This window comes from Amblyomma maculatum, chromosome 6 (assembly GCF_055883805.1).
Source record: "Amblyomma maculatum isolate TAMU_Amacu chromosome 6, ASM5588380v1, whole genome shotgun sequence".
In the NCBI taxonomy this organism is placed as follows: domain Eukaryota; kingdom Metazoa; phylum Arthropoda; class Arachnida; order Ixodida; family Ixodidae; genus Amblyomma; species Amblyomma maculatum.
In genome coordinates, this window is record NC_139349.1 from 127,331,204 (window position 1) to 127,339,796 (window position 8,593).

The following is an 8,593-nucleotide window of genomic DNA, read 5'->3' on the forward strand; positions in this document are numbered from 1 at the left end:
TAAAACGTGAAAAGCGCGAACAGAACGGCGAGCGCTGACGGACGGACACGAAGCGAACGGATGGAGCGAACAAAATATGGCGGCCAGCGCTGGATCAGGGTGCCGCTCACGGTTGCCAGACGTACTTTTGTAAACCCTCTAGTGCACTCTAATCCCTTTGGCAACTCACTAGCATTTGTGCTTACGTTCCGTCTGGTATCTATTTTTTTAGACATGTCTCTTCGTACTTGGTTGTTTGCCTTTGCTCGAGGGGTGGTCGGTTAAGGTATGAGACCACTTTGAAAACCTAATTTTTTTTTAAAATCAATTTTTTGAATATTGTTTTAACAAATTACACATCCCTTTCTGTATGACTGGGAAAAAAATATGCTCCTAACTAAAATCGTTCCAAAGATACAGCCAAAGTTTTAACCCCCTGTGCATTTTGCAAAACCGAAACAGTTTCGGTTTCTACATACCGAAAAATATTTGACTCCTTTGGCGGACTTACCTTTCTTTGCACCATAATTTTTCAGTTTACAATTATAAGTTTTTATAAGCGTGTATGTTTATTTTTGCTTTCATTTATTAACAAAAGTGCTCGCAAGAGGGACGCATAATGTCTCGATCATGTGAGTTGTGTACCCTGGAGTGTTCCCACGCCAATTGAAGAATCTGCCGACTGTGCTTACTTGGTGCCTCGTGTGCTTCAACTATTTCACTTCGTTGTTTACGCGCTTTACCCACATGGGAAAGTTTACAGTGCAGAGGAGCCGAAAGCGAAAGTTTGCCGGAAATAGACACACGACAGGTGAAGATGGCGACGAACCGAATCCCGCCAACGTGAGTGCGTCAGCAAGTGCCGTGAAACTTGGAGATGTGGAGGACAACAAAGACTATAAATCAGATTCTACGCCGGAAGGAAATAGGATAACTGACCTTGACATTCTGTCAAATGGTTTTTCATCGCTTGCTTGTCTGGAGTGATTCGCAACATCCCTGAAACTTGAGGAGCGCTCCTATGCAGGTGTGTCTTGTGTGTTGGCTACTGTGTCCGTTGCATGTGGCTATGAAAACCATTTCTCCCCATCAAAAAAGTCTGGGCATTCAGTGGAGAACAATTTTCGACTTGTATATGCAATGCGACAACTAGGAAGTGAGCATGCGGGTGCGAAAACATTTTGCAAGATTATGAATATGCCTCCACCCCCGTGGCATTCCGCTTACGATAAAATATCTTTGAAGGTGTCTGACGCTGCAAATGAGGCTGCATCAAAGTCAATGATTGATGCAACAGCTGAAGTGGAGAAGGCTGTACACGGTAATCAGTGCGGAGTGTCAGGGGATGGCACATGGCAAAAACGAGGCCACTCTTCATTGAACGGCTGTGTTTCTTTGATATCTGTGGATACAGGAAAAATAAGTGATGTGGAAGTTTGGTCCACCCCATGCAAGTCATGCAAGATCAACAGAAAACTGAGTCCCACAAGCAGCGAATTCCTGGAATGGAAGGCGCATCACATAACTTGTTATGCCAACCACACAGGCACTGCCGGTGGTATGGAGCCAGTTGGACTTTACCGCATGTTTGAGAGGTCAGATACGACGCGCAGTTTGAAATATGTGCACTACTATGGAGATGGAGACTAGAAGAGCTACTCGACAGTGAAGGATATTTATGGACCAAATAGCGTGAAAAAATTTGAATGCATTGGCCATGTCCAAAAACGGGTTGGCTGCCGGCTAAGACAGCTGAAGAAAACAGTGCGTGGATTAGGTGGCAAAGGAAAATTGACTAACGGGCTCATTGATCGCCTTCAAAATTACTATGGCATTGCCATCAGAGCCAACGCCGGAAATCTTGCAGGAATGAAACAGGCAACGCTAACTAGTTTGTTCCACTGCAGTTTTACGGACGACAATCCAAGGCATGTAGGATGGTTGCTCCCTGTAGGAGCAACCAGTTGGTGTGCTTTCAACCGAGCTAAAGCGGCTCGCCAATGTAACTACAAGCACAAGGAAGGACTTTCAAATGACATTCTGAACAGGGTAAGGGTTGTGTACAAAGACCTTTGTTCAGACGAGCTCCTCAAGAAATGTTTGAATGGCAAGACACAGAATGCCAATGAATGTTTCAATGACATGATTTGGCAAAGGGTACCTAAAAATGTCAATGTAAGCCTGCCAACACTGAAGTTTGGCTTATATGATGCCGTGTGCCGTTTTAACAATGGCAACAGAGGGACGCTGGATGTCTTGAAACACATTGGGATCGAGCCTGGACGCCACACAATGAAAGCTTGCTCGACAGGTGACCGACAGGTGACCAACCGTCAGTCTACCGATGCCGCAAGGAACGCAAGGCAAAAACAAATGGCGAACAGACGCACGAGCGATAGGAAGTAAAGACAAAACAAAGGAGGATCTGAGCTACAAATGTGGTGGATTTTAATCCTCCGGGATATTGCTGTATGACTTTTGTAGCTATATCAAATCTTTTTTGTTGTTTTTCTCGAAACTTGCTTTTCTGCCATTTCATCTTGCGCGAACATTCATAACTTTTTTTTGCCCGAATATATTTTTTAACGAAAATTTCAACACCTATTTTTGATATATCAAGCTGTGCAACCAACTACAGAAAATAAAATTGTGCAATAAGATTTGTTATTGCTGCATTCGTTTTAAAAACATTCCTTGCTGAAAACCGTTGTTTTTGGTTATAGTTTTAATAAAAAACGACAATTGATGGTATCGCAATTATTTTAGTTCATTGCACAGCTGACGGCTTTATGTACATAACTGCAAGAGGAATTGTCCTTGTGATGAGCTATATACGAGTTATGACTGCTGGCGTGGCATGCATTATTAATATATTTTTCGAGAATAAAATAAAAAAAAAATTTGCTCTTTTAAACACTCCGATTAGAATGCAAAAGGCAGTCTTTAAATATAGATCACTAATTTTCTCTTTGTATTCGCTACCAGAACTTTTCTTCTGAAAAGTGGCCTCATACGCACCAATATCGACTTTCCATGCCTCGTGCTTTCCGTGCTTCTGTAAGGGGAGAAGAGATGCCGTGTATAATCTATTTACCGAGAATTGCCAAATGGTGAGCCAGTGAAGTCCGTAGATAGTCAATCAGTGGCGAAAATGCATTGTGATTCCAGCGAATGCCCTCATTCATATAATTATCACCAGAAGTGGAAGGGATCAAACAAGGTTCTTGTCCTCTTTTTATCTTCACCCTCTTTGACATCATTTTCACACACGCTGCACATGCGTCAACGTTCATATTCTGCATGCGCTCGAACAATGGCGTGATGGTTATATTTTCGGCACCCCTTTTCTTATTTTTTAACTAGAAAGGCGAAACGAGTTGATGTCCACCCTGTATACCTGCACAACATCGATATAAGAAGCCCTATATATAAGGCTAGACGCTATCGCACCCTCGACGGCGCCTTTCGTTTTGCGAAGATTACGCACTGAGAGACTGGCACAAAGCTTATCAAAGAAAGGTTAAAGTTCTTACGTTTGATGTTTGGCGAAAACAATGTGTACTATCTGTCTCACCTTTTCGTCGACACAGGCGTACAACGATCTGAATAACATTTGAGGTTCATAAGTCGCCGCGTTTAAATCCTATCGTAACCAGTTTCCAGTATTGCGGGAAACTAATGGGGAAGCGAAACCGCATCACACCACTCTGAACACCGAACAAAGATTATTTGCGTCACATGCTTGATAGAAAGTAATTCATGTATTTTTCCGGCCCATTCGCAGCTCGTCCTTTGCAACCTTCATCTCAACCGAGTGTACGGCGATAGCTATTCGACCGATGGAGCCCTACCGGCAACCGCGTAAAATAAAGCTTAATTTGTCCCCATTTTACCAGTAGTGAATTTGGCTCCGTTGGGCCTTAACTGGGCATAGGTTTTTTTTTTTTTTTAATAGTACTGCTATGAGCAACATGAGAGAGAACACGGGAGTGTGGGTCCTTCGCCTTTCGCAAACAGCAGCCACCATCAGAAGAGAAATGGTTGCAGCAGACTCACGTTCGGAAAGTGCATCCGACTAAACTTACACTGTATGTGCCTTTATCACTAATTCTTCTTATATGTCGGTGGCTGCGCTTTGAAAAGCGATGAGGCCAGGCGCTCGCGTGTTCCTTGCAATATTAATTCTAGCTGAATATTGGCGCCAAATCAGAAACCGAAATAGCTTGGCCTTAAGCATTAAGGCATCTTAGAAACTCTCCACCAGAGATAATTAAAAACATGTGTGAGTGTGTGTGTATGTGTTTGTGTGCGTGTGTGTGTGCATGTGTGTGCGTATGTGTGTGTGCGCGCGTGTGTGCGTGTGTTGTCCTTTGTTTGCATAATCAAGAACATTTATTTCATCGGCTCACTCGTGATCAAGGAGCGTGCAAGAAGTAAGAAATTATTGACTCAACTTTCATGCTATACAAGGACCCCTTTTGTACTTGCCGCGCGAGGCACTATACATTGCGCAATGCATAAGATATCGCTCATAATATTTCAATAGCGTGAATGTTCTTTTTTTTACGGGCCTCACTTGTATTGATAAAAACATGGCCTCTGAACATTGATCCAGACGTTTCATATTTAGCGCAAAGAAGTTACATAAAAGTGCATTTACGAAGCATTCATTGAATTCACTTTGCTAGAGAAGGAACGCGAAAAAAAGCATCACTGCTGGGTCTATGTAACCAGCCAGCGTATGTGGCAACACCTCGAGTAGGAGACTCTGTCTGACAAAGTGGCAACCGCAATACCAAACCAGGTTTCGAAACACCATTTTGCAACCTAGGTGAAGCACATGGCGATGTATCGATATATTCAAGCACGAAAAAGCCGGTGGGGGCTACTATGGGACCCATAACTAAGAGTATTCGAGAGAAAGAGGGCAAGCCGCCCAGAAAAACTGCAGGATAAGCCAAGCAGGGTGTTGCAATAGAAGACAGCGGAAAACAGCAGCAGGAGCTCCCCGACCAACGCGGCTTGAGGAGCGAGAACGACGATGGCGAAGGGGAGAGGAAGAAAATATGTTGAAAGAAGGGGGGGGGGGGGTAACCAGAAGGCCCGAGGAAGGAAAAAAGATTCCTTTCCAACGTTTCGCAGGATTGCCGCAATACAAAGAGTACAGGCAAGGAGGTTTCTCTGTCGTTTATCTTTTGGCACACAGGCCAGCAATAATATCGGTTCCTGCGCAGCTGGCCCGTACGCCTTTGCCTTGAGTCTGAGCGCTCTTGCTGTCCCGTTGTTGCGTACAGCTCTGCCATTATGGAGCCGCTACGGTGTGCGACAAGACAAACCCGGCTGACGTTGATGGCTGCTGAGATCCACGCACAAATAATGCGTTTAATCAAGCCCGCCCTTAGCGTTCACTGGTCAACAGGTGTGTTTAAAGCACCAGATTTCTGTGCAGTGCAAATACGAAAAAGCGTAATGGGAGTGCTGTCAATATGTTAAAGGCACGAGGCATGGGCCGTCCTCGGGTGTAAATCTCTACACGGCAGGGCTTTCACGCAGTCAAGCCGTGAACAAAACTGAGTACAGGTTCGTTCGAATCTGGCTTGCACTGAATGAATTAGTTCAGCTCAGTTAAGAAAAGGTTTCGTGCATCTGCACCGCCAGTTCAGCAGTGCAGACCCTGAACAATATCTAGCGGCGATTAGAAACAAAAGTTAAAGTGCAGTTGTCATAGAAGCGAGCTTTCTGCTCCTTCTTCTAGGACCTAGAATCGTTCATTTTTTGTTTCCTATGTGCTGCATGGAAGAAAACAAAAATTAACAGAGGCTTACTGCCTAGCGTTATGCAGACGGCTATGGACCTGGTAGACTGTGAAAATTTGGAGGCGGAGTTTGACGATTTAATTGTGAGGATGGCAATGAACCTGGGGTGGCTCAATAGGAACCGTAGGCCGCGATACTACGCGCATGTCGTAAGCAGGTATTTTGAATCCGAGTTTATACGGCTTCTCTGCCTTTCGCGAACACGTTTGACGCTTTTGTGCCTTCTTTTATAGAGTCGCCGACAAAATCAAGACGCACATTTATTGTTTCCACAAAAAAGCCCAAGCGCACCAGAGCATACAATTTCTTACTGTGGCGAGGATCGCAAAACGTCGGTGATTTCTTCTGACAGTTGACGAGTGGGACTGAATGCTTACTTTAGGGGGGAAAAAAAACGACCGCCAGACAATGCTGCGCTCCGCAGCGTTCAATCATACTGTTGTCTTCGTCTAAAGCGAGGTGTCGTGGGGCACGGGAGTGGCGCATGGGTCAGATCGATTGACTTCGGTGAGCCTCGTATTGACCGTCATGGCCGCCTCGAGCTGTACCATATAGAAACCAAAGCGCCTGTCCTTCTCAAGGCGGCATACCAGACGGCGCAGCAAATATAGAGCTTTCTGCAGTGGATTCCACTGACGGGGACAGGCAGAAATACGCAATCGCTTTTGTTCACCGAACGATTAAAACAAAAGACCTGTTTCCTTAAACCTTAAACTTTTCTTCGTAGATTAAAAACACGATTCCATTCTCACATTCTGCTTCAGGAATAATGTCCTTGGTCTTCTAAATTACTGATTTTTTACTCTCTGCAATTAGCATGGAAGACAAGCGAAATCTTGTTAGCCGCGTAAGAGTTCGTTGTTGCTCAAAATTACTGGACTTTTTGCAGAGGGGAGGAAACCCGCGGTGCTTCAGCCATAGCGAACGTCATCTATCTTCATGTAACGCTTCAGGTTGCAAAGACTAGACTCCATTTTTCGTCCGGAAAACGGCAGCAGCTACACAATATTTGGATGTGCTGGCAAAGGTTGTGAAGAACAGAATAATAGTTCAGTCATTCTCATTCTTGTGCTTCATCATGACTAGAAGCACAAGTTCACATTTACGGCCGGAGTATCATCCTCTACGAACAGTAAGCTGGAAAGGGACAAACCTTCTGCAATGTCGGTCAGGCAAAACAAAAACGATGTGCAGGGTGATGCAGGGGATCTTATTACGCTGCGAACTGTTGTAGCTAGTCTCGTTTCTTAATGCTATTTTTCCTAAGACTTCCCGTTATGCCGTCGCATATTGTTTCCAAGTGTATTCATCCCGCCCACACTGGTCATTGTCCCACTATCCAATCCATGGTAGAAATTGCTAAAGTATGTAACATATGGCAAGTAGAGTTGAAAGTATGAAGGATATATCCTGAGCTCCAAAAGGCAAACCGTTGTGTGCCTGGGACTATTATCGACTCCCTGAAACTCTTAACGCATCCCGAGATTGCACTGTACATTTGATCTTCGCATATTATTTGAATTGAAAAAGTTGCGCAGGGGTTTGGATTGGAGTCAGCAGAGTGCGGCCAGACAACTGAGCCCTGGCGGGGTCGGCCCCAGAATACTTCCATGCAGAAAGTGTTTCTGCCCCAAATGTGATCGGGATGTTTCGGTACGGTACAATCATTGACTAAAAGATTTGTAGGCTACCTTCTGTCATTATAGAAAGTAAATAGTAAACACTCGAGACGATGTGTCAAGACTCTCTTGAATATTCAATTACGTTTTTTAGTATTTTTGTCGCTCTCTTGTTTCCATAATGAGAGCTGTCCAATGGTAGGCGCGAATGCTCTCTGCCACAACACACAAAGCAAGCTGAAGATAACTCAAGCAACAGCACAATACTCTATTCTCGAGCTCTTCCTTACGTTCCTGTGGAAACGAATAGATAATTGTACTATACCCGTCCTAAATCCGGACAACTGTTGCTCGCTCAACATCCGGGATGAAGTCTGTAACAGCTGGTCCTTAGGTCAATTGATGCACACTTAGAAGATATGAAGGATGTCAACTGCGCTAAAAAGGCAATTTGTAACAAAGTAGTGGAAAGAATGAAGAGAAAACTTCAGATTTCTGCATCATAAAAATTAGTGGAAGACAGTACTTTCCCCATTAAATCAAGATGCGACTGATTAAATGGCTCCCATCAGCGGCTGCTCTCGCGGATTTTCATTCCCGTATATTGGCCGCTCAGCCACATGAATTCTTTTCGCTTCCAAACATACCAATGCTATTGTTGGCTGTAACTCCTAATATCCCGATTTTTGGTATTTTGCAGTATGATTGTGTAAATCTCTCCAAACTACATCAATGATAATTTAGGTCAGTGGTTGAACTATCCTACAACTCACAAATTAGCTGCATAGTAGCGAGACGGCGCTTATCACTAATGCTCACTGTCATGCAGTCTTAAGGCGACACGCCACGTGGAAAGCCACATGAAACAGATATAAACCCTCACTTTAACGGAGGTCTAGGAACAGGCCTGCATGACGAAGGGCCAGAAAGGATCACTCAGGATCAAAATGTACTGGCTTATATTAATGTGACATCCTCGGCCAATTCGCCTTTCAGCATAATTTATTTTTTTGAATTCCTACGCCTAACGTGTGACGTAAAACATCTTTGATAAGTCTTCAACTTTTCCCTGCGTAACTGTAGGATAGCCATTCCATATTTCCTGCATTGATCGCCCTTTTGCTTTGATGCCTTGTTTTGGGTAGGAAGAGCATTCCTTAAAGTAACTAAAATAGCAAT

At 44.1% G+C, this 8,593-nt stretch overlaps 1 pseudogene; it reads left to right on the forward strand.

Annotated features, from left to right (window-relative positions):
- The first annotated feature begins 726 nt into the window (after positions 1-726).
- Positions 727-8,119, forward strand: LOC146186724 (uncharacterized; annotated as a pseudogene).
- Positions 8,120-8,593: the final 474 nt, after the last annotated feature.